The sequence below is a fragment of the Nothobranchius furzeri genome, chromosome 13, assembly GCF_043380555.1.
Source record: "Nothobranchius furzeri strain GRZ-AD chromosome 13, NfurGRZ-RIMD1, whole genome shotgun sequence".
NCBI lineage: Eukaryota > Metazoa > Chordata > Actinopteri > Cyprinodontiformes > Nothobranchiidae > Nothobranchius > Nothobranchius furzeri.
This window is the reverse complement of record NC_091753.1, coordinates 60,464,968-60,492,467: the sequence shown is the minus strand read 5'-3', so window position 1 is coordinate 60,492,467 and position 27,500 is coordinate 60,464,968. Positions and strand designations below refer to the sequence as shown.

Here is a 27,500-nt window from a genome sequence, read left to right as displayed (position 1 = left end):
ACACAACTTCACAAGATGGAAGAAAAAGGCATGGAACCGAGCAACGGAGGCTGTGAAAGCCGACCCGATCACCGGTCCAAAATTAAAATAAAAAATAATAAACCCTACGCTGCCGTGTTGGTATCAGACGGACAAACGTAGCAAACTGTAGATTCTACACACCGTAGCGATTTACAAGAATCACCGCCAATGCGGGTTTTGTGAGGACACAGACTGACTGTGCCAGAAATGGTTTGACAATCTAACGGGACGCGTGCCCTATTTGTCTAACTGTGGCGCTAGCCTAGCTCTCCGGCCAGGCCTAGCGTTCTTTGTCTGTAGCAACCAGACTTAAATCTTCCCGATTAACAAGTAGGCCTCTCGCTCCACTTTTAATACGGACTTTAAAAAGCGTACGCAATCTGAATGCAGTAACGCGTGACGGCCATGCTTCGCTTTACGACGTTTACCTAGCGATCAAGCTACGGTAGGTGTCACCGGGCATTCCGTTTAGATTCGGCGTCTATCAGTCGCCCATGCAATGGAAGTATTTTCCACAATAGCTCGCCCACAGTGTCAACACACTGAGACGAAAGGTGTCCGAGAATTTAGTCTCGGTTCGGAGAACTTAGTGATAATTTTAGGAACTGAGGATAAGCTGCTCACGGTAGCTCACCCAGCAATGGTCAGAGCGGAAACGTAGCATTCCGACCTGAGGTTAGATTAGAGACGCGGCGGCGCGTCAAAATGGACAGAATTTAGTCAAAAGCACAACTCACACGTTCGCTCCGAAGGCGAAGATGGGATAAATCAAAGTTAGGTCTGTAATTTGCGGTCAATTTGAGATCGGAGTTCTTCTCCGTCAAGTTATCACCCGGACGTCTCCCGGAAGAGTGACTTCAGCGGAACAATTTCCGGTTTTTCAAAATAAGACATCAAAGTGAAACACAGAGAAAAGCGTTGTTTGTAGCTTTTAGATGTTAGGAATCAGACATATCGCAGATATAGAAGACTGGATACGCTCGCCATTAAATGTAGCGTTATGGATTTATGCTCTTTTATGAAAGAGGAACCATGCTACGTATTAATTCGGAATATTAATTTTAATAAATCAATAACCAAATTTTATATTGTTCAGAAGACTCAAAGGTTGTTTTCATCCATAAACTGCCGATAATATCTGAGTGTCTGTGTTTCAGTTCAATGAGGAAACAAGTTTGAAGGATTAACAGTTTTAATTCTTCAAAATAAACTAATGATTTTGAAAATTGACAAACAGGAAATAACAATCACATTGGCAACTTTGTGGGACAATCTTTTAACAGTTTATATGCTGTTCTTGCTCAAATAGACCTTCTGGTGAATTTATGAAGATTGAGAATGTTGTGACATGAATGCGTGTGTGAGTCTGATTTTGCTTCAGGAAGAAACAGGTGTCTGAGTGAAGTGATGGTTTGGATAAACTTAGGTCTTATCAGAGAACTGCATCAAACGCTAAAACCGTGCTCTGTCTCACCGAACTCTTGTGGACCCTCTTTCGGATCCGGGCCGTGGAGGATGTTGTGGTTCATCCAGATGACACCGGCGGCTGACAGGAGACGTAGGTGTCGAACGGAACCGGTCCAGAGTTGCCCTCGGTACACGTGGATGATAGAGTTTTATCGATGCGCTTTCTTAAGTTAATTCACTCAGAAATCAAAAGACTCGGTAATGAGTCTTCGTTAGAAGTCGCGATTCAGCTATTCTGCCTGGCTTGGCAGAAACAGCGTGAAAGGGGGGAAGAACGAGCCAACAGGCTCTGCCCCCCCTTTGGTTTTCAGGTCTGTTCTCTCTCGTTGTCCAACACGAACTGAATCAAAAGACTGAAACTTACCAAAAACCTTTCTCTTCTCAAAGCAAACGTGCGTCATCAAATGTGTCTGGAGTTTACTGTGGGCAGATGTGTGTGGATGTGTGTGAATGTTTGTGCTTGAGTGTGTGTGAAGGTCAGTACCACACATTCTCAACATTACTTAAGAATGGATTCATTAAACCATTATAATTACCCCAAAGCATAATAGTCATTCATTTGATTAAACACATTTATAATGAGCAAAATGATAATGGTTACTTTAACATTAAAATCAAGAAAAAGAAGTTTAAACTTTATGTTTTGACTTGGTCTGGGTACAACTCATGGAAACACATCTTCTGGTAGACTGCAGGTGGCTGATGTTATGGTTTCCTCCCAGACTCGCTGGCGTTCAGGTCTTAATCTGTGGGTGAAAGTTCTCAATGACCCAGCTTTGACCCAGCTGCGTCCAACACCACCATTGTGATAGAAAACCCATATTTCCTCACGTTACACCAGCCATCATTATATCCATCCATCCATCCATCCTTATATCCATCCATCCATCCATCCATCCATCATTATATCCAGCCATCCTTATATCCATCTATCCATCCATCCATCCATCCATCCATCATTATATCCAGCCATCATTATATCCATCCATCCATCCTTATATCCATCCATCCATCCATCCATCCATCCATCCATCCATCCATCCATCCATCCATCATTATATCCAGCCATCATTATATCCATCCATCCATCCTTATATCCATCCATCCATCCATCCATCATTATATCCATCCATCCTTATATCCATCTATCCATCCATCCATCATTATATCCAGCCATCCTTATATCCATCTATCCATCCATCCATCATTATATCCATCCATCCTTATATCCATCTATCCATCCATCCATCCATCCATCATTATATCCAGCCATCCTTATATCCATCTATCCATCCATCATTATATCCAGCCATCATTATATCCATCCATCCTTATATCCATCCATCATTATATCCATCCATCCTTATATCCATCCATCCATCCATCTATCCATCCATCCATCATTATATCCAGCCATCATTATATCCATCCATCCATCCTTATATCCATCCATCCATCCATCCATCCATCATTATATCCATCCATCATTATATCCATCCATCCATCCTTATATCCATCCATCCATCCATCATTATATCCATCCATCATTATATCCAGCCATCCTTATATCCATCCATCCATCCATCCATCCATCATTATATCCAGCCATCATTATATCCATCCATCCATCCTTATATCCATCCATCCATCCATCCATCCATCCATCATTATATCCATCCATCATTATATCCATCCATCCATCCTTATATCCATCCATCCATCCATCCATCATTATATCCATCCATCCTTATATCCATCTATCCATCCATCCATCCATCCATCCATCATTATATCCAGCCATCCTTATATCCATCCATCCTTATATCCATCCATCCATCCATCCATCCATCATTATATCCAGCCATCCTTATATCCATCCATCCTTATATCCATCCATCCTTATATCCATCCATCCATCCATCATTATATCCATCCATCCTTATATCCATCCATCCATCCATCATTATATCCATCCATCCTTATATCCATCCATCCATCCATCTATCCATCCATCCATCCATCCATCCATCCATCATTATATCCATCCATCCTTACATCCATCCATCCATCCATCCATCCTTCCTTATATCCATCCATCCATCATTATATCCATACATCCTTATATCCATCCATCCATCCATCCATCCATCATCATATCCATCCATCCATCCATCATTATATCCATCCATCCATCCATCCATCCTTCCATCCATCCATCCATCATTATATCCATCCATCCTTATATCCATCCATCCATCCATCCATCCCTCCTTCCTTATATCCATCTATCCATCCATCATTATATCCATCCATCCATCATCATATCCACCCATCCATCCATCATTATATCCATCCATCCTTATATCCATCCATCCATCCATCCATCCTTATATACATCCATCCATCCATCATTAAATCCATCCATCCATCCATCCTTCCTTATATCCATCCATCCATCCATCATTAAATCCATCCATCCATCCATCCATCCATCCTTCCATCATCATATCCATCCATCCATCCATCCATCATTATATCCATCCATCCTTATATCCATCCATCCATCCATCCATCCATCCATCCATCCATCCATCCATCCATCATTATATCCATCCATCCTTATATCCATCCATCCATCCATCCTTATATCCATCCATCCATCCATCCATCCATCCATCCATCCATCCATCCATCCTTATATCCATCCATCCATCCATCCATCCTTATATACATCCATCCATCCATCATTAAATCCATCCATCCATCCATCCTTCCTTATATCCATCCATCCATCCATCATTAAATCCATCCATCCATCCATCCATCCATCCTTCCATCATCATATCCATCCATCCATCCATCCATCATTATATCCATCCATCCTTATATCCATCCATCCATCCATCCATCCATCATTATATCCATCCATCCTTATATCCATCCATCCATCCATCCATCCTTCCTTATATCCATCCATCCATCCATCATCATATCCACCCATCCATCCATCATTATATCCATCCATCATCATATCCATCCATCCATCCATCATTATATCCATCCATCCTTATATCCATCCATCCATCCATCCATCCATCCTTCCTTATATCCATCTATCCATCCATCATTATATCCACCCATCCATCCATCATTATATCCATCCATCCTTATATCCATCCATCCATCCATCCATCCATCCTTCCTTATATCCATCCATCCATCCATCATTATATCCATCCATCCATCCTTATATCCATCCATCCATCATTATATCCATCCATCCATCCATCCATCATTATATCCATCCATCCATCCATCCTTATATCCATCCATCCATCATTATATCCATCCATCCATCCATCCATCATTATATCCATCCATCCATCCATCATTATATCCATCCATCCATCCATCCATCCATCCATCCATCCATCCTTATATCCATCCATCCATCTAAAATATTACTGGTACTTTTATTATAACTCTGTTATGAAAACTGACAAACTGGTTAAACCTGCACATTTTTATTGAATGACTGTTTTAAAATGATTATGGCTAAAGTTACAGAGCCACTGTAGAAGGTCCACAGAGCCGGCGTTAACCAGGAACTGGGAGATGGTGTGAAAGCTTTTGCTGTTTAAGTTCAACTCTAACAGACATGTACTTGTACACATGTGTAAGTAACGATGATGTTGAAAGGCAGGATAAAAATCTTCACCTATTTCTGAACTTCATTTCATTGCATTGGAAGTTCATGTTGTCCCACATGAAGCAGCCTCCGTCCCACGTTTGGCAGATGTGTGCGTGTCAGGATCGCCATGCCATGAGTGTGGATCTGGCCAACTGGTTTGTTTGATTTTGATAAAGTATAAACGCCACGCTAGAACACTAAGCTAACTGCTAAAAGCATTAGCACTCTGAAAGCGATTAGCGGTGAGGACACGTGAAAACAGTATAAAACACTTAACCCGTGGCTTTTATGGCTGTTTCTAAGCTACAGTTGAATGAAACCCTCCGTAATCTCTTAGCTGGTAGAAAGAGATCTCTGTGAACTCCAGCATCGTCCGTTTCTGCTCCAGTTTAAAGCTAGCTAGATTACTGATCCACTTCTTCTTTCAGTACGTTTTTTAAATGAAGTCCTTTGTGGCGCGCTACATTCGGGACTTCATATGAACGTTTGTCTTTGTCCCGATTACAGTGATCGTAATAATTGTAAACTGCCTAGAATTTCAGCGTTTTAACGCCCACTCACCAAAGTAAAAAGGGTTTTCTGCGGCGCCGGCCACTGCCGGACCCCATCTGCATTTGGTGATGTAGTTGTAACGTCACGTGAAAGCCAACAATACCGTCACCTCCTACATCCACTTCTGCCAGGACAGCAGCATACCATCACGCACCACGGTGAGTCATAACGACGACAAAGTCTGGTTTACCCCAAAACTCAAACAGCTGCGGTTAGAAAAGAGATGCTTTTAAAAGTGGGCACCTGGACCTCTACAGAGATGCTAAGTACAGGTTGTGCAGGGCAGTGGTGAGAGCTAAACACCAACACTATGACAACATACAGCAGCAGATATCTGAGAACGACTCAGCCTCTGTTTGGAACGGCTTCCAGAACATCTCCAGCTACAAACCCAGCCACCAAGCCGGTCTCACACCTCCAACAATAGTATCACTAAGGCCATCCATCCCCCCACTCCTGAGCTAACTCACCCACTGGACTCTCCTCCTCACCCCACATCCATGAAGACCACACACCTCCACCACAGCCTTCGACATTCATGAGGCAGATGTCAGAAAGAAGTTCAAGACTCTAAACGCACAGAAAGCCCCGGGCCCTGATGGTGTGTCCTGGCCCCAGTGTTTACGGGCATTTTCAACTTCTCACTGGAGGCATCTCATGATCACACCTGCCTAAAACCGCCACCATAGTCCTTGTCCCCAAGAAGCCAAGGATCACTGGACTCAGTGACTACAGACCTGTCGCTCTGACTTCTGAGGTCGTGAAGTCATTCGATGCCCCCCCCCCCCCCCCCGACCACCTGCTGTTTGCCTACAGAGCCAACAGGTCTGTAGATGAGGCCATCAACATGGCTCTACACTTCATCCTGCAGCATCTGGAATCCCCGGGTACCTACGCCAGGATCCTGTTTGCCCTGCCTTCAACATAATCCTCCCAGACCTCCTCCAAGACAAACTGTCCCAGATGGACGTGCCTGATTCCATCTGCAGGTGGATCACTGACTTCCTGACAGACAGGAAGCAGCAGGTCAGGCTGGAGAAGAATGTCTCTGACCTGTGGACCATCAGCACCGGTTCCCCTCAGGGCTGTCCTCTCCCCTCTGATCTTCTCCCCGTACTCCAACAGCTGCACCTCCAACCACGAGTCTGTCAAGCTCAACAAGTTTGCAGACGACACCACCGTCATCGGACTCGTCTCTGACGGGGACGAGTCTGCCTACAGAAGGAGGTGGAACGGCTGGTGTCCTGGTGCAGCCACAACATCCTGGTGCTAAACACCCAGAAGACAGCGGAGGTTGTTGTGGACAACTCCCCGATAACCCTGTCTGACACCCCCTCACGATGGTGGACTCATGTCGCTTCATGGGCACCTCCATCACTCAGGACTTCAAGTGGGAGCCCACCATCACAAAAAGGCCCAGCAGAGGAAGAACTTCCTGATGCAGCTGCAGAAGTTCAACCCTCCAGTACAGTCCATGAGGTAGTTCTTCCACCCTCACCTCCTCCATCACCGTGTGCTACGCTGGAGCTACCACCAGGGACAGGAAGAGGCTGCAGCAGGTTGTACGCTCTGCTGGCTTCTAACTCCCCTCCATACAGGACCTGCACACCTCCAGGACACTGAGGCGTTCAGGTCAGATCACCAGTGACCCGAGTCGCCCTGGACACGGTCTCTTTGACTCCCATCTGGCAGGAGGCTCAGATCCATTCAGACCAGAACCTCTCGACACATGAACAGTTTCTTCCCCTCTGCAGTCGGACTCATGAACAACAACCGTAGACCCGCCCACTCCAGCTGCTTTGTTCCAGTCACATGACCCTGTGTTGTGTTTACACCTGAACTGACCCGCTCTGACCAGAACCGACACATCTAGTGTGACTGTGTGAGCGTCCTGTCACCGTATCCTGATTGATCCTGCGCCCTGGCTTCTTGGCCAAGGCGAGTCCCTTTGGCTGACTGGTTAGCGCGCGTGACTCTCACCCAGGAGTCTGGGGATCGGATCCCACCCGGGCCCTCATTGCCCCACCTTGCCACATTTTCATGAGTTAATGAAAAAATAGCATGACTCAGCACTGAGCGAAAACAAGAAGACGGGAAATTTAAAGCTTCTCCAGATCGCTAAAAGGTTACCCCTGGCTGCAGGCTTCCAGGCTTGTAAAAGCTTTTGTTTGGTTAGCTGTGTGATGTGAGGAAGGCAGTGGATGAAACGTGTGACTTAAACTATATGGGTCATGGCCTACAAGAAGATGGTTTTTGTGATATCGCGTCTGAGCCAGCTCATTTAAAGCCTTTGTGAGATGGCTTTCACCCATCGTGCTGTGTTGTAGGTGTTTTGTTGCAGAGCAAAACACTTCCTGTCCTCCATTTGAGTGTTGCACGTCTGCAGACGTCCCGTGAGTGAAACCCAGCAATCTGTGAACTCATCTAAGCTGTCAGAGGCAGCCCTCATTACCTCTCAGTCTGTGGTCTCTAAGCATGTGTGGAGCTCATCTACAGCATCATCGCTCCACTGTTTTGTTGACTTCACAAAAGGCTTAAAGAGTTTTAGCCTTTGTTTGTACGCTGGGATCAGATGGATGGTCATGTGGTCAGAAAGTCCGAGTGCAGCGCGAGGCAATGCGTGATAGGCTCCCGTCACCGTGCCGTAACAGCGGTTCAGAGTTTGCTCCTCTCTGGTTGGTCATTTAATATACTGTTTGTATTTGGGAAGCTCCTGACTCAGACTGGCTTTGTTAAAATCTCCCAGAACAATGATGAGGGAGTACGGGTACGTCCACTCCATGCACAATATCAGTTCCAAGCGCTGAGCCTCGTGCACGTCTGCGTCTGGCGGGTTAGGGTTAGGGTTAACAGCGGCTAAAAGGAATGAAGCTAACTCCCGCGAAGAGGAAAACGGTTTATAAAAGATTTTCTAGAGAGGGAGAGCGATGCTGAGCCATCGCTAACATCTGTACACCAACCATTGTTGATGTAAAAGCACACACCTCCACCCGTGGTCTTGCCGGAGAGGGCCGCTTCCTGATCGGTGCGGAGGAGATTAACCCCTCTAGCTGGAGCGTGCAGTCCGGGGTGTCCTCACTGAGCCACGTTTCAATGTAGCATGAGATACACGATGAGGAAAAGTCTCCATTTATGCTTGTCATCAGGGTCAGCTCGTCCATGTTGTTGCGGAGTGAGCGTGCGTTAGATAGGAAGAACCCAGGTAGAGCCATGTCAGATGCTCAAGCCCCAGCTCGTTTTCCCCTCCTTCGGCGTCTCACTTTCCTGATCAAAGTTAGTATTAAATCTGCCGAGGATGCAGCAGAAGTCGAGGATACATCCACCCATATCATAGTGTTGTAGCTAATGAGGTCTTCTCTGGAGTAGGAGAACCCAGACAGGCAATTTACACGTTAAAACAAAACAGAAACAGCTCACCAAAGTACCCGGGCGTCCATCTGCGGCGCCATCTTGGCAAAAGACATCTTGATAATATTTACAACACCGACAATGGCACACTTGCCCTCTAGAAGTTTCCAATTTTCTGTAGTCTCTTGCGAGATTTTCGAGAGCTTCATGTGGAACAATACATTAATTAGAACTGTGCATAACATAAATGGTGAACGTGTGCTAGTCCTTACGTCAACTGAACATAAAGAACAGTCCAGAAATCACATCACAGTCTTCCCCGTGGTGCCAGGTGGCTGAAACACCCAGCCCCGCAGGTGGCCGAATCTGCCTACGACTCAGCAGGGGTGGAAAAGACGATCAAGTAGCCGTGGGTGTCTGAGGGGGCACATAAACATCCTCAGCTCGCACACAGGTACTGGTTGCATGCACCTCAGGGAAGGGGGAGCTCGCCGGGGACAGGTGTGTGGCATTCCAAACTTTACCGTCAGAAAGTTCGTAGGTAGCCGGGCCTTTCTGAGCAACCACCCTGAGGGGCTGCGTGAATTTGAAGTGTCCTTTCTTTACAATTCCTGGCTTCCTGGTCCGAACATAGGAACCACACTGAAACTTTGGAGACCGTGCTCCACTGCGTTCATCCGCATAGCGCTTAGCTTTTGCCTGATTGTGGGTCAGCCTGCAGCTGAGCAGATGCACGAGGCAGGAGGCTGCTGCTGGTTTTGATGTTCAACTTGGTGTGGAACAGTCGGCCATGCAGAAGTTCAGCAGGAGAGACTTGGGTCACTACACGTGGAGTTACCCGATAAGGGAGGAGGACATTAGTGACAAAGAGCTTCCATGGCCTACCTTCAATGTCAGCTGTGTGTAGACAGTCCTTTAAAACTCTGTTCCATCTGCCCACCTCTCCGTTGCTTTGTGGATAGTAGATGGAGCTGCAGCACTATGTGATGTCCTGAGCTGGTAAAAAGACCTCAGACTCAGCAGACACAAAGGAAGGGCCGTTAGCAGTTACGAGTTCAAGGGAGTTGCCTTCTCTGCTGAAAACAGTAGATAGGAAAGCGATGACAGTAGCAGACGTCGCATCACGGACCGTGGGGTAACTCACCCGCACGGTCGACCGGCTTCAGTGCGAGGCTGTAATCGTGCTGTCACCTGTGGAGGTCTAATATGGACTGGGACTGTTAAATTACAAGCAGAGCCTCAGATCGCTGCGACCAAGCGCCCTGGCCATTCAGATCAGCTCATTCTCACGGTTGCAGATCAGATTAGTTTCAGGTTAGCATGTAGCTAATATCCCACTGATCTCCAACCGCGAAGAATGAGTTATAAGAAAGGCCAGGGCTCCTGGTCATTTGGAGCTGTATTGTCCAAAGAAGGTCCCGTCTTTCTCGCCTCTGATTATTATAGCGCTAAATTCACATTTTCTTTACAAAAGTCCCAAAACAGCTTTCTGTTGGTGGCAATGGCAGGAGAACAGTCTGCACTTAGCATGGGAAGATGGTTTGCTGCTAAATAAAACAGCCAATCGTAGTAGAGCCCTTCTGTGCCGAGAAAAACGGGATCTTCCTCGGACATCCTGATGTGACGGGGTGAGCATCCTGTCACTGTATCCTGATTGATCATGCACCCTGGCCACTTGGCCAAGGGGATCCCTTTGGCTCTCAGGGGGCTCAGCACCCCTAAACCTCTGATGCTAGAATCGCCCCTGCCATCCTGGATTAGTGCAAACAACGAGTCAAACTAAGGAGTTACTCCAGCATCAGGTTTTATCCTGGTAAGGTATCTGTTAAATATGATCCAGAGTTATCAACACATACAGGCAGCACATTATTTTATTTATCTGTAGATTACTGAATTATATTGGGACGGATGGAGCTAAGTCTGGTAGTCAGCTGAGAGCTCCTGGTGGAGCACAGAAATGAAATATTTAAGAAAAGTAAACAAACGGTATCGATTTTGGTTCTGAAGATGACCAGAATCCTCCTCCATGTCCAAATCGGGCCGCGGGTCTTCTGAGTCAAACGGTCTAAAACATGTCTGCACCTCCTACTTCTACTCAGGCCATTAGAGGAATGTAGCCTGTGGCCATTATCTTTAAAAACAGAGGATTGTGTGATACCATGCAGGAAAAGTTCCTTTGGACAGTCAGTTTTCAGCTGTGAGGCAGCTGGAGCGTGAAACACCATTCCATAACACACCTGGACTCCGTCACATACGGCACATTTAAAATAGAATCAAAGAGCATCTGTGTGATGTTATTGTTAGAGTGGATGTGATTGATTTTGTGTGTAAATGACCTGTATTCTAGAGTCCTGGAACCCCCCAAGGCGCTTTACAACACAATCTGTCATTCACCCATTCACACCTTGGTGGTGATGAGCTACAATGTAGCCACAGCTGTCCTGGGGCAGGTGGACTCCATCCACCCATTTTCAGCTGCTTATCCGGAGTCAGGTCGCGGGGGCAGCAGGCTAACCTGAGAGGCCCAGACTTCCCTCTCCCCAGCCACTTGGGCCAGCTCCTCTGGGGGAATCCTAAAGCGTTCCCTGTCCAGGTGAGAGACATAGTCCCTCCAGCGTGTCCTGGGTCTACCTGTAGGTCTCCTCACAGTTGGACGTGCCTGGAAACCCTCACCAGGGAGGCGTCCTAGCTAGTTGTCTGAGCCACCTCAACTGGCTCCTCTCAATGTGGAGGAGCAGCGGGTCTACTCCGAGCCCCTCCCGGATGACCGAGCTTCTCACCCTATCTCTAAGGGAGAGCCCAGCCACCCTGCAGAGAAAACTCATTTCAGCCGCTTTTATCCGTGATCTCGTTCTTTCGGTCTCTACCCAAAGCTCATGACCATAGGTGAGGGTAGGAACGTAGATCCACCGGTAAACAGAGAGATTTTCCTCCTGACTCAGCTCTCTCTTCACCACGACAGACCGGTACAACGCCCGCATCACTGCAGACGCAGCACCAATCCACCTGTCGATCTCACGCTCCAGTTTTCCCTCACTCGTGAACAAGACCCCGAGATACTTGAACTCCTCCACTTGGGGCAGGACCTCATCCCTGACCCGGAGAAGGCATTCTACCCTTTTCTGAATCAAGACCGTGGTCTCAGATTTAGAGGAGCTGATCCTCATCCCTGCTGCTTCACTCTGGGCTGTGACCCGCTCCAGCGGGAGCCGGAATCACGTTCTGATGAAGCTAACAGGAGTCAGTTACCTGAAATTGAAAAGCGCTCAATTTAAGGGGTGGTCCTCAGTTTGTCCGTGCGGAGCTTGAACGCAACGCATCATCTGCGCGCGAGGAGGCGGGAGAGTTGAGCTGTGGAGCGGTGGGGCGGGGCTCCTCCCCTCGCTCTGGTTTTAGTTTGGGGTCATAAAGTGAGTGAACTCCATCTGAGAAGGCTGATCTCCGCTGATTTACCACCGAAACGCTGCGAGGACAGCACGGTACCGCGACTCCACCGGAGCCCAGACGAAGGTAACGGAAGTGATTTAAACAGAACCGCTTTTAACGCTAAATGTTCCGCGTTTCCGTGAGAATCTCAGACAGGCTGGAGTCTAGCTGTTAATTACGCCGAAAATTGGGTAAATTGCGCTAAATAGTAAAAGTTTGACAGAGCAGCAGAGATGTTCGTTTATGAATAAGATGAAAGATATTTACTTCCGTTTCCTTCGACTAGAAGAAAAAGATGTAAAACATGTGGACTAGCAGCTCCCAGACTCAATCCGGATGTGTGCAGCTGGATTATATTTGTAATGTAACGTGTCTGTCGGTAGTGACTGGATTATATTTGTAATGTAACGTGTCTGTCGGTAGTGACTGGATTATATTTGTAATGTAACGTGTCTCTGTGGGTAGTGACTGGATTATATTTGTAATGTAACGTGTCTGTCGGTAGTGACTGGATTATATTTGTAATGTAACGTGTCTGTCGGTAGTGACTGGATTATATTTGTAATGTAACGTGTCTCTGTGGGTAGTGACTGGATTATATTTGTAATGTAACGTGTCTCTGTGGGTAGTGACTGGATTATATTTGTAATGTAACGTGTCTGTCGGTAGTGACTGGATTATATTTGTAATGTAACGTGTCTCTGTGGGTAGTGACTGGATTATATTTGTAATGTAACGTGTCTGTGTGGGTAGTGACTGGATTATATTTGTAATGTAACGTGTCTCTGTGGGTAGTGACTGGATTATATTTGTAATGTAACGTGTCTGTCGGTAGTGACTGGATTATATTTGTAATGTAACGTGTCTGTCGGTAGTGACTGGATTATATTTGTAATGTAACGTGTCTCTGTGGGTAGTGACTGGATTATATTTGTAATGTAACGTGTCTCTGTGGGTAGTGACTGGATTATATTTGTAATGTAACGTGTCTGTCGGTAGTGACTGGATTATATTTGTAATGTAACGTGTCTGTCGGTAGTGACTGGATTATATTTGTAATGTAACGTGTCTCTGTCGGTAGTAGGGTTGTCACGGTAACCGGTGTAGCGGTAAACCCCGGTAAAAAAGTTGATAATAATGATAACCGTCTTGTTTTTAAAAAAACTATATTATCTCGGTGGATTACCGTGGCTGTGGTGTAGGCGCGGTGACCCTTACCAGCCACCGTATCATCTGCTGAAGTTGCCGGCGGCACATGCGCACTTTGTTGTTTACAACCAAAACTTTCTTGAAGCTAAAGCTGGAATAATGGCCAAAGGAGGAGACGGCAGCGCTCAGGACATTTTTTATCCCTCAGAGAAGACAAAGTGGGAAGTACGGGCATGTTTTGGATATGTGAAGAATGCCGAGGGACAGCTGATAGAAGACGGCTATCCTGTTTGCAGCACGAGCAGAAAAAGTGTCTGTGAAAGGCAGCAACGCTTCAAATCTCATGACACATCTGCGTGACCATCACCCACAACTCTACAGTCAACGCAAGGCAAGCTAACGTTAGCGTTTTAGCTATAATGCGTGATCCGAGGATTTGGGTTGAGGGAGAACGCAACGAGTTGCTATAGAAAGCAGCCGCAGCGCCGCTACCTGCATGTAAACCGTGTCGCGGACACCGCCATGTTGAAATGACGCTATGCATTACGGGGCTCCCAGGGGCCGATAAGAGTTGGTCTCTCTCCGAGAATAATTATGAATTTAACAACGATTACTGCCTGATGACATTTTCCCACATCTGCAAAGCTCACTGGAAGGACACAAACCAAGGACAATACTTTCCTGATTTACAGGATTTATTTAATTGTGTGAAAATGTAGCACTTTTAAAAAAATACCGCGATAATACCGAAAACCGTGGTAATTTAGGTCACAATAACCGTGAGGTTAAATTTTCACACCGTGACGACCCTAGTCGGTAGTGACTAGATGATATTTGTAATGTAAGGGTTAGGGTCATTATCCACTTCACACACTCGGGCTGCACATTAGATCATACATTTATTGTCATTGCGATATCAGCATGCACGATAGCCAAAGAACAGAAGAAACGGTGATGAATGGTCAACTCAGATGTTTGCTACACGATTCCTTTAGTCAGTCGCATGAAGGCAGGAGGTTTTTGATCAAGCAAATAGCCCAGCCGGGTAAAAAAAGAAAGAAGAAAACAATCTTTTATTTAGCACCTCTCAAGCTAAAAATCCAGAGGCGCTTATACGTTAGACGCCGCCTCGTAGGCAGACAGCACTTCATTTGAATGCTAGCAAATGAACACCTGAGTCCATCACAATGGCTGAGGGCAAGACGTGTGGACAGTGTTGGTGTGGAAGAAGTTGTGCTTAAAGCAACAACATCTCCTATTTGGAGATGTTTTGGTTACAATAGAGACTACGTTCAACAAGACGTGTCGAACGCTTGTGCCGACAACTGTCTGTCACCTTCAACACAACCATTAAGATCCATACGCAGGGCTCCAGAAAGCTGGCGTTGGCAAACACAAAGTTTTGATGTTTGAGTGATGGCGTGCTTTTTTCCTGGCGATCGGGGCCATACATGCCTACATTTCTTTGTTGGACTAAAGCCGGGATCACACTGGGATTTCCAGCCGTTGCACAGGATTGTTCATGTCCCTCTGCAAGAACTCCAGAAAGGTGGCACGCCGTACGACGTCTGTCCAACAGGACACGTTGCATCATGAGCAACCCAAAAACATAACGTCATCAAGACGGCCGCTAACCAAAACAAAGCTGAAAAGATAAAAACACTTCTTTGTAGTGTCTGCTCATGACTCGGCTCATCTTTCTCAAAGAGGAAGGATCATTTGAAAACCCTCGCTTTGGCGTCAGAGGCAGCTCTCCTTTTCCCATCTTCCAGCTAAACAGCTGATCTGTCTGATGGACTTTCATCCGTCCCATCCTCCTTCATTCATCAAACCCACTAAACTACAGAGAAGTAACAATCTGTCACAGATCGCTCCAATATCGAATGTTTTGCCGTGAATTGGGTCTCACATTTTACTTCGTGACACCTGGCGCTGTCACTCGCAGCCTTCTGTCTCTCAGCACCAAAACGCTACCGAAGCATCCTCTTCCCCGTTAAATATGTGAGATTTCCACCAACAGCAAAGGGAAGTCATGTTTTTGTTTTATTCTTATGTTCATGACCTCATCTCCTCTCTCAGATCCCAGAATCACAGTTTTCACAGCTGATGGTCTAATCATGTAGTTTAATTATTTTAGTATAACTCCAGTTTCACACCAGACCTCCAACTCGTACAGGAAGCTTCTGCTAAGCCTCTGAACAAAGTGAGGTCCAAAAAATGACCTCGCATAGCAAAATGTCCTCACTTTGTAGGGAAAATGGTCAAAATGGTCCTCGGTAGGTAGTATGCACGCGCGCACACACACACACACACACACACACACACACACACACACACACACACACACACACACACACACACACACACACGTATTATCACTTATTTACTTTGGTGAGGCTTTGTGGTCAAACGTAAGTTTCTGTTTGTCATCCTGTCACATGATGTATGGGGCGGTGCTGTATTGTGTGTGTGTGTGTGTGTGTGTGTGTGTGTGTGTGTGTGTGTGTGTGTGTGTGTGTGTGTTTTAGGTGTGTCTAGAGTTCTTGTTCATTTTCTGCATCATGTGATTTTGAGGCAAAGCTGCAGAGTTTAAAATGATGTAGAAACTTAACCGTGACGGAGTCCTCTGGAATGTGCTGGAGGTATTCTCCGTAATCTTATAATTACTCTTCGTGTGTTTAGCCGCCTGTGGGGAGTTTTCTTCAACAGATATCACATTTAGGACTGGACGTAAAACAAATCACTGTTTTTATCAGACTAGACTGTTCTCTGGAGCTTTAAGGTGAGATTTGAAGACATCAGAATTAGAGATGGGTGATTTACCAACGTGTCAACTTATCATCTGTTTGAAAAAATCCAGCAGAGTTTGGCAGCCGTGACCGAATCCAAACTATTGCAGATTGGTTGTTGAAGGATTTTTGTGGAAACCAGCTTCTCCTCAACCAAACCTACCACGCCGGTGCTCCCTCTAACTGCTGTAGGTAGTTATCAGTCATTTATCGTTATCCAGGTGAACTTCTCGATGTATCTTGATGCTGATTTGAGGCCCAGCCCTAATCAGAATGTTACTTTTGATTTTGAAGATTTATTTCAAAAGGGTCTAACGTCATTAAACATTACAGGTGCTGGTCCTAAAATGAGAATATAACAACGTTGATTTGTTTCAGTAATTCCATTAAAAAAGTGAAACTAGTATATTAGATTAATTCGTTACACACATACTGATATATGTCAAATGTTAATTTATTTTAATTTTGATTATTATAACTGACAAATAATGAAAATCATAATAAATTCTATATCTCGAAAAATTAGAATATCAATTTAGACCAATGCAAGAAAAGGTAGGGACACAACAGGTGATTGCTAAAGAGGCTGGCTGTTCTCAGAGCTCTGTGTCCAGGCACATTAATAGAGGGGTGGAGAAGGACAAGGTTGTTTTGGAAAAATTGTAAAAGCAACAGGGATAACCACACTCTGGAGAGGATTGTGAAACAAAACCCGTTCAGACGTGTGGAGGAGATTTGCAAAGAGTGGACTGCAGCTAGAGTCAGTGCTTCAAGAACCACCAAACACAGACGTATGCAAAACATGGGTTTCAGCTGTCGCAGTCCTCTGTCAAGCCACTGTTGAGTAAAAGACAGCGTCAGAAGCGTCTCGCCTGGTCTAAAGACAAAAGGAACTGGACTGCTGCTGAGTGGGCCAAAGTTATGTTCTCTGATGAAAGTACATTTAGCATTTCCTTTGGAAATCAAGGTCCCAGAGTCTGGAGAAAGAGAAGAGAGGCACAGAATCCACGTTTCCACAGTCAGTGATGGTTTGTTGTGCCATGTCATCTGCTGGTGTTGGTCCATTGGGTTTTCTGAGGTCCAAGGTCAACGCAGCCGTCTGCCAGGAAGTTTTAGAGCACTCATGCTTCCTGCTTCTGACCAAGTTAATGGAGATACAGATTTCATTTTCCAAACGGATTTGGCACCTGCAGCAAGTGCCAAAGCTACCAGTGGTATCCCTGTTCTTGATTGGCCAGCAAACTGGCTTGACCGTAACCCCATAGAAGATCTATGGGTATTGTGAAGAGGAAGGTGCAACACGTCAGACCCAACAAGTCAGAAGATCTGAAGGCCACTATCAGAGCAGCATGGGCTCTCGTAACACCTGAGCAGTGCCAGAGACTGATGGACTCCATGCCACGCCCCTATTAAATACTGAGTGCTGTACATGCTCATACTTTTCAGTTGGCCAGCTCTACCCTCAGCAGTGAGTCGGGCTTGTTCCCAATGAGAGTTAGACTCCTCCAAGGCTGCCCTCTGTCACCGATTCTGTTCATAACTTTTATGGACAGGATTTCGAGGAGCAGCCAAGGTGTTGAGGGAATCCGTTTTGGTGGTCTGAGGATCAGGTCTCTGCTTTTTGTAGATGATGTGTCCTGTTGGCTTCATCATATCATGATCTCCAGCTCTCGCTGAAGTGGTTCGTGTGAAGCAGCTGGGATGAGAATCAGCTCCTCTAAATCTGAGACCATGGTCTTGAGTCGGAAAAGGGTAGAATGCCTTCTCCGGGTCAGGGATGAGGTCCTGCCCCAAGTGGAGGAGTATCTCAGTCTTGTTCACGAGTGAGGGAAAACTGGAGCGTGAGTGCGACAAGTGGATCGGTGCTGCATCTGCAGTGATGCGGGCGTTGTACCGGTCTGTCGTGGTGAAGAGAGAGCTGAGTCAGAAGGCAAAGCTCCAGATTTACCGGTTGATCTACGTTCCTACCCTCACCTATGGTCACAAGCTTTGGGTCGTGACCGAAAGAACGAGATCGCGGATACAAGCGGGTGGAATGAGTTTTCTCTGCAGGATGTCTGGGCTCTCTTTTAGAGATAGGGTGGGAGGGGCTCAGAGTAGACACGCTGCTCCTCCACATCAGAGGAGTTAGTTGAGTTGGCTCAGGCATGAATCGTAGGATGTCCAAGGAAGATTCCACCTTTCTCGCCTCTGATTGGCTAGAAGGACTCTACCACAAAAGGAGTCAGCTGAGGTGGTTTGGGTATCTGGTCAGGATGCCTCCTGGACGTCTCCCCGGGGAGGTGTTTCGGGCATGTCCTGCCAGCAGGAGGCCCCCGGGTCGACCCAGGACACGTTGGAGAGGTTACATCTCCAATCTGGTCCGGGAACGCCTTGGGGTCCTGCCGGAGGAGCTGGTGGAGGTGGCCGGGTAGAGGACTGTCTGGAGCTCCCTAGTTGGGATGCTGCCCCCGCGACCCGGACCCGGATAAGCGGAGGAAGACGACGACTCTACCACGATTGGCTATTTCATTTAGCAGCAAATCGTCTCTAAGACTGTTCTCATCACAGACATATAAGTCTATGACCCTCCTTCCACCAACAAAACATCTGTTTTGGGAAGAAAATGTGAACTTAGCACTATAATGTCCATTATTTCCTGTTGTGCAAAAACATTTCAACATTTCTTTTTTTTAAACGTAGAATGTGAACTTACGTAAAATTTTGTTGAATTTATCACACTATTGATATCTCTTGGCTCTGTAGCATTAAGGCGTGGCTACATATGTGCTAAATGATCAATACGATGTGATGATTCCATATAAATATGAAATATTGATCTGATCTTTGAATGTTTAATCAGAAGATTTTAGTTTCTTTGACCTGTCAGGGACCATAAACACACTTCGTATTAATTCAGACAGAGTCATGTTTAGTTTATAAAAATACATTTATTTCTATTTCCCTAAGCTAATGGTTGTACAAGACAAGGTATGGATGAAACGATGGAATGTGATGGAATGGAAGCTAGATGTTGTAGAAAAACCTTTCTTAGTGTCTGAGAGAGATTGTGGAGTCTGGGTTGTAAAATCAGGTTGGCTGTATGGTTTGTAAGCTAGAGATTTGTTTATAAAACTACCCTATGCAGTTTGTGCCGAGTCTACGATACCTTAGTGTGGAGATTCTCGTGCGATCCCGGGGTTCGGGAGGTCGGGATGGGCACTGCTGGTGGAGTGAACCTCTAGGTACCAGGAACCCGTAGATTAGCTCCGATACGACCTGTCTAGTCTGACATCTCTCCAGGTGATGACAGGAAGCTGGAATGCTTGTTTTGCGTCTGAGGCTGTTAGGCGGCTGTTAGAAGAGCCGTCGTGTCTGAAATCACTCGCAGCGTTGCAGAGAGGCTTTGACCTGATGTCAAAAGTAGGATGGTTTAAAAATGCTCGTTCCCCAGTTTGGCCGGACCGGGAGGCAGCTAGAAACTGAATTAGATCAGGAAATAATTTGGTTTTATCACCTGCCTTATTTATAAACTTGTACAAATCAGGATTTGACACGTTTGAAGGCGATAACAAAATACCTGAGGATGTAGCTCCTCCCCTCAGATACACAGATGGTTCACTCTTTGTTTGAACTGAGAATGTTTTAATGTAGCAAGTGTGTCCTATTTGTTGGTTCCTTTAGAACCCGGTTCTGTTAGAACCTTAGAATACGCTGGTTTCTCAGGGAAGTTGAGGCCGCAGGTGAGTATTATTGTACTAGACCCTGGTTTGGACCATGCACCTTTAATTAGGACTCGCTTTCTAGTTTAAGGTGAAATGAAATTTGCGCTACTTGTTCTTCCGTAATAACACCACTTTCCTTTTAGTTTCTCCCGTTATTTAGTGGTTTTAAATACTAGGGCAAAAGTTCACAAAGAGGCCATGTTTGTGATTATTATTTGGGTCCTATCAGGATTAATTTGCGCCTCTGTCAGCATTTGTGGGTGGTGGTAACTAGAAAATGATTCTTGTTAGTTGATCAGGCTAACATTGATTTATCAATTAATCAGATTAATCCACCCTTTTAAAATGGTTTCTTCCCACGCTAAACAAAGACTTTTTTAGTGCAAAAAGAGCCTGTTTGAACTAGAGCTGAAACAACTAATCGATTTAATCGATTATAATCGATTATTAAAATAGTTAACAACTTTTTTAGTCATCGATTAGTTGTTTAATAATCATATTTTACCGCATAAAGTCTATTTTTTACCACAATCTGACATCGGTTACAAGCTGTTAAATTTGCCGCCAGTGTGTGGCAGTAATGAGCCACTGATCTACCAGTGGAGCCGTAGAAGAAGAAATGAGCCAATGGGTGCCCTCGGTTTTCATGACGTATCACGTTACTGACGCTCATCTTGCTGTGAGAGATGGCGGAACAAGAAGAAATACGGAAGAAAAATAGAAGCGACAAAACTTTAGAGAAACCCCGGACAAAAACCTCACGAGTATGGGAGCACATTTGAGACGAAAGCATGTGGGGGCTGATGCAGCAGAGGAAGAGCACCGCGGTCAAGTGAGCCGTCATTTGGAAGAGCCAGCCCGGTAAGTAACAGAAAATAAACAAGCTGGACTTAGTGTTTTAGCTGAGTTCGTTATAGTGGATGTTAAACATGTTTTTTTGCCGCGTCAGTCTGCGGTGTTCTACTTCTGATTGACTAGATGCAATCGTGAATCTCCTCCGTGTTGTGTATCATGCGCTTGCCAAATTTAGCACGTCTGTTTATAAGAATGTTCTCGTTAAGAGAAAAACGGCACAAACCAATAACTGTGTTCCTCATTCAAAAAAGGACAACTCCGCGGAGAAAAATATACAGACAAGCAGTGTCCAGGTGAATATAACGCGGCATAGTTGTACACTTTCAATTTTTAAATGCAGGAGAAATTCAGAAAAAGTCATTTTTTTACTATTAAAAGGCTGTTTTACTATCTAACGCTGTAAAACGCCTCACAACACATTTTTATCATGTTTCTTAAACAGTATTACACAAAATAAACATTTTTCACATTTCTCTGGCTAATTTAAACACTCCCGACTCAAAGTAAAAACCTCATGAGCTTCTTACTTAGAGCTTTTTAATAGTAAAAATGTTTTACTTTTTTTCTGAATATCTCCTGTTGCGGGCTATTTTGTAGAACGTAACCCTCAAAATAAATGATCACTGTATATTGTTAATTAATTCAAATAATATAATATTGATTTAGTGTTGTAGTGTGTGTGCTGCTTTATTTTATATGTGTACTTATTTCAGTCTATTTGTGTTTCTTATGCAGAAAAAAACAAGCAACGATGGACAACTACATGGGGAAGAAGACACTCACCCCCCAGCAATTCATACCACTTACAAACTCTATTCTAAACATGCTGGTAAAAGACATGAGGCCACTACCCATGGTGGAAGGAGCAGGCTTCCAGCTAATGCTAAAAATTATTCTGGACTGATATTTTGCACTGTTTAGCTCATTTTATACTGCTGACTGTGTTCATGTGCAATAAAATAGATTGCAGTCAACTGCACAATTCTCTTATGTTTTTTTGTTCTTAACTGAAATGCATCCATCACTTGTATAGGTTAAATAGCTAAACAATAACAAACCGATTAATCGATTAATCGAAAAAATAATCGACAGATTAATCGATTATGAAAATAATCGTTAGTTGCAGCCCTAGTTTGAACCAACAAACCGTCATGCACTATAATCCTTAGGGTGTCCCGCTTCCAAGAGGGGGGGGGGGGATTTCTCCCTCACCTAAGGTTTCTTTTCTTAGTCTGTCACAACCTGTAAACAAGTCCTGCAGTACAGGAGCAAGCTATTCAAGGCAGCTTACCTCCAAAAGAGATGATGGTCAGGGCCCCCACTCAAACCTATAAAAAGGACCTTTAAGAATCAAGAATGAGGTTTCTTTTTCCAAAAATTTATTTCAAAATTGCAAAATACAAAAAATAATTAAATATAAAACTAACCTATCCCCTGTGGAGGATGCTAATGCTAAAATCTTCCTGAGAATAAATGGTTGACTTGTGTCAACACTAACCCGTCACTCTCTAAGTCTAGGTACGATTCTCTCCAACTGTCCCCAACGACTGACCTGTCGTCCTCCGACCAGAGGACGGAGGACGACCTCTTGTATCCCACCTCTGCTCTGTCTCTCACTGTCGACTCTCTAACTGTGTGAGCTCTACTTCTAGCTGCTCTTTTTATACTCGTCCTGAACAACTGCCAAGCAATATCTCAAACAGTCATGAGACAGCCTAAACAATGTGATCATTTGTCAGTTTCTTATCTTAGCTCAACACAAGACAGCCAAACCCATATGATGCCACATTTGTAAACTGGTCTTCAGCTCCCCCCAAAGTCCAGAACTTTCCATGGAGGGTTTGTCCTCTTCTGAGATGCTTTTCTTCAGTTGGTCTTCTTCTGTCCCAGCTTGGGTGCGTGTTGTTCAGTTGGACCCCTCCTTCTTGTCTTCTGGCTGATTTTACTCGCAGGAGCAAGTTCAGTGTACTTCAGTGTGGGTTCAATCGTATCTCTGTGGTCCACCTGCTGACTCGGTTTCTTGCCACTGTTTTTGGCATGTGGGAACTTGCAACATTAATACTTATGTGAAGTGAATGTTAAACATTAATAATAATAACCTTACCATAATGTGTATGAGTACTGGTAGATGAACTTGTTAAATCTACAAACACTGATCTGTTGTAGTTTGATCTGAAATGAATCATTGCAGGAAAATATTCTTTTTTTTTTTCAAATTTACTTTTTATTGAAAAAGTATATTGCACATTATGCATTGAACACATTAAAATTACAGTGTATTAGCTTTTCCATTTTTAAGGTAAAGAAAACATGAACAAAAAAAGGGAAAAGAAAAAATAAACCTGAACATGTTGAGGAGCATTGTTTCCATTCAAGCATAAATAAAAAGGAAAATTACTTTTCATGTGAAATCTTATCTTACAGGCTTTACATATTCTGTCCATTTAGACCAAGTTGTATAAAAGACATCTAGCTGCATTTTCAGTGAATAAGAGATTTTTTCCATCGAGTAAATTCCTTGTACAATGTCTATCCAATCATCTATTGATGGTCGAAGAGGTTTCAGCCAGTTTCTGGTTATAACCTTTTTGCTAGCTGCCAATAGAATGTACAGTAATCTTTTTTCATTATTGTTAAGGCCATGAATTGCAGGCTTACCCAAGTACACATTTTCAAAGCAAAGTGGGAAAACAACCGAAAATATATTTTGTAGATGTTGATGAATATTAGACCAGTATTCCTTAACAATCGCACATTCCCAAAATATATGAAAATGGTTCGCTCCACTGTCATCACATCTCCAGCAAGCATCACCTATTCCTTGGTGCTTTTTTTGAGACGGTGTTATAAAAAACATCATTGTGTTCTTCCAACAAAATTCACACCAAATGTTTGATGAAGTAGTGATCCATTGTGTACGGCAGATATGCTCCCAGTCCTCCTCTGTAATTGTAAATCATCCTTCTCTTTCCCATTTCTCTTTTATATAAAATGTGTTCTCGTCTTTACACGACAGGATACTATTATATAATTTAGAAATTATTTTGGTGGGTGATACAGATTTTGTTAGTAGTAAAAATGTTTGAAAAACCCCTGACCTGCCGTGGACATCTTTATTTTCTGGTTGAAATAGTGCCTGATCTGTAGATATCTGAAAAAAATCATCAGAAGCTAAACCATGTTTTTGTTTTAAGTTGTCAAATGTTTGAAACGCCCCCTTGTGGACAAATGAATTGTAGTCAGTTAATCCATAGTTTGAATCTGTCATCATATTTATTCGGAGTGAACTCTGAATCATATGCACACCAACGGAAAAGTTTAGAGTCCTCCTCCAAGTGACAAATTTTTATGGTTTCATTCCAGACTGTAAGTAAAATGTTTGATAAGTATTCATCCTGAACCTTTATTTGTTTCTGTAATTTGATGTCATTTAGTAAAGCCTTCAGTGGTATGTTCTTGACAGTTCTCTTCTCCAGATCCTTCCATCCTGCCGTGTAAATTGGAGAACACATGCACACAAGAGGCCTCAATTAAGCAGCATAAAAATATTCTCTCAAACATGGAAGACCTCTTCCACCGTCTTCTTTCTTTAATTGTAGGGTTTTGTATTTCATTCTAGGTTTTTTACCTCTCCATATGTACCTTGATATCATCTTGTCCCATATTACAAATTGCTCTTGTGGTACAGGGAAGGCTAAACATTGAAATAAATATAATAGTCGTGGGAGAAGATTCATTCTAATTGAGTCAATCCGAGAGTGTAAGTCTAAGAAGGGTACCGTATCCCATCGTTTTAAATCTGACTGCAGCTCTGTGGTAAGTGGTCTATAGTTCACGTCATACATTTTTGTGAAGTCTCTATGCAGAAGTATACCTAAATATTTGATTGAATCTGCTTTCCATTTCCATTTATAGTTGTCTGTAATATTTTGAGGAGGATCATAATTTAATGTTAAAACCTGGGTTCTGTTTACATTAATTTTATACCCTGAAAGGGTTCCAAAATCTTCAAGTGTTTTTATAATTAAGGGTAGGGCCTGTGTTGGTTAATAATAGATCATCAGCAAATAGTGCCAGCTTTTGCTCTTCCCCTGCAACTGTTACCCCGTTAATGTCTTTTCTTTGTCTTATCCATTGACCAAGAGGTTCAATGTATAAAGCAAACAAAAGTGCGGAGATATTGCAACCCTGTCTCGTTCCCTTTTCCATTACTATTGACTCAGTGAGATCACCGTTGATTTTAATCCTAACAACTGGTCTGTTATACAACCCTGAAATTATACCTATTAACACTTCTTGAAAGCCAAATTTGTTGAGTACTTTATATAAAAAGGTCCACCTCACTGAGTCAAACGCTTTTTCCGCGTCCAGGCTAATCACTAACGTCTTCTGTTTTTGCTGTTCTACTTGGTGAATTATATTTATTACTCTTCTAATGCTGTCCTGTGTCTGCCTTTGCTTAATGAATCCGGTCTGATCCTTATGTATCAATATTGGGAGAATTGTTTCCAGTCGCTTTGACATTATAGATGTAAATAATTTGTAGTCAATGTTTAAAACACTAATTGGTCGGTAGTTGCTACACTCTAATCTGTCCTTTCCCTCCTTGGGGATGATTGAGATTATTGCCTCATTCCAAGATGTTGGAGTACATTTCTGGAGTACATTTCTTCTCGATTACCCAATTGAATGTTTTTAATAAAGTTGGGAGCAGGTGTGTTTCCATTGACTTATACCATTCTGGGCCGAACCCATCTGCTCCTGCCATCTTCCCATTTTTTTGTCTCCTAATAGCCAATGTAATTTCCTCCGTAGTTTTTGGTGCAAGTAGTGTTTCATTTTGCTCACTCGTCAAAGTTGGTAAGTCTAGCTGAGCCAAAAATGTTCATTATTATTTATGCAAGCTTGTGAGTAAAGGTTTTTATAGTAATTAAGAAAACATTGTTGAATTTTTCCCTGTTCTGTTTCAATTTTATCATTTAAGGGGTTCTTTATTTTATGTATTGTTCTCTCTGTTCGTTGTTTTCTCAGTTTATATGAGAGAAGTTTCAAGGATTGTCCCCCTACTTCATAGTACCGCTGTTTCATAAAAACAAGTTTTTTCTGAATAGTCAGTGTATTGATATCATCTATTTCTCTTTTCAACTTTGCGATTTCACATTTGATGTCTTTGTTCATATTTTTAAAATGTTCTTTTTGAAGTTTTTGTAGTTTCTCTTCTAAATATGCAAGTCTTTGTTGATTTTTTTTTTCTGATAAGAGGAAACACTAATTATTTTTCCCCTTATAACTGCTTTGAACGTGTCCCAAAGAATACCTGGAGACACCTCATCATTATCATTATGTGTCAAGAACTCTTTAATCGCATCTTTTAAATTTTCCTTTATATTTGGGTAGTTTAAAATGTTGGTATTTAATCTCCAAAGGGTAGATTTTTTCTTCTTTGCAAGGTTAATAGTTATTGCAACTGGGTTGTGGTCAGATATTGTACAGGATCCAATATCACTGGTTTTCAATCTAAATAGGTCATTTTTAAACATAAAAATGTAGTCCAAACGGGAGTATACATTATGAGGATGTGAGTGTATTCTCTTTTTGTTGGGTTATTTTCCCTCCAGACATCAACCACACCCATTTCTTGCATAAGATGTGTCATTTTTTTCCCCTAACTTCTTGATATCACCTTTCCCATTTGAGGAATCAAGTACGTTGTTTAATATTATATTAAAATCTCCTCCGCAAATCAGGGTTCCTTGACTTTTTGTCGTTATTAATTCAAGAATATGTTTATAAATGGGCCAGTCGCTGCCAGGGGGGATGTACACATTCAATAATGTTATGAGAGTACCTTCAATCTTTCCTGTTATCATAACGTATCTACCTTCTTTGTCTTTATACTCTGAAATGTGCTCGTAATTCAGTGCTCCAGACAACAAGGTCGCAACTCCCCTCCTTCGACCCGAGCTATGAGAAGAGTAGAACACATGTTTAAAACCCATCTTATTCAATTTTAAATGTTCATTATCTGGGAGATGTGTTTCTTGCAAAAAGGCTATTTCTACTTTATCTTTTTTTAGTTTGGATAGTGCCTTCCACCTCTTAACATGATTATGTAAGCCATTAATATTGATTGTTACAAGTTTTGTGTATTTGTCATGCATAGTGTTTTAATTCTGATTGTTTCTTTTATAGATTTCCAGCTCCTCACAATAAACGCTGAACTCATCACAAAAAAGGAACTTAACATTTGAGAAGAAACATAAATTAAATTGGGTGTTGTGAACTTCCAAGGTGGAGGTCTTTGGAACAGACCCTGTTGAGCCTCTAAAGGCAACGTCCTCATCAGTTTGGCAATGGGGGACCCTTTTCAGCTGGGGCTTGAGCCATGATGAGATAAAACCCGAAGAGCCATAACTCTGATTACTTAACTTGTTTCGCACCAGTTTAAATATTTGTTACTATTGGAAGAGATAATAACACCAAGAACACAGAACTCGT

At 43.5% G+C, this 27,500-nt stretch overlaps 1 protein-coding gene across 1 annotated transcript in view; it reads left to right on the top strand.

The window, feature by feature from the left end:
• Positions 1-12,431: 12,431 nt before the first annotated feature.
• Positions 12,432-27,500, top strand: part of LOC107379768 (calpain-5) — a 68,189-nt gene continuing 53,120 nt past the window's right edge. The window contains exon 1 of the mRNA XM_054742257.2: positions 12,432-12,589. The gene's annotated coding sequence lies outside the window, so the exon portion shown is untranslated. The remainder of the gene's footprint in view (positions 12,590-27,500) is intronic.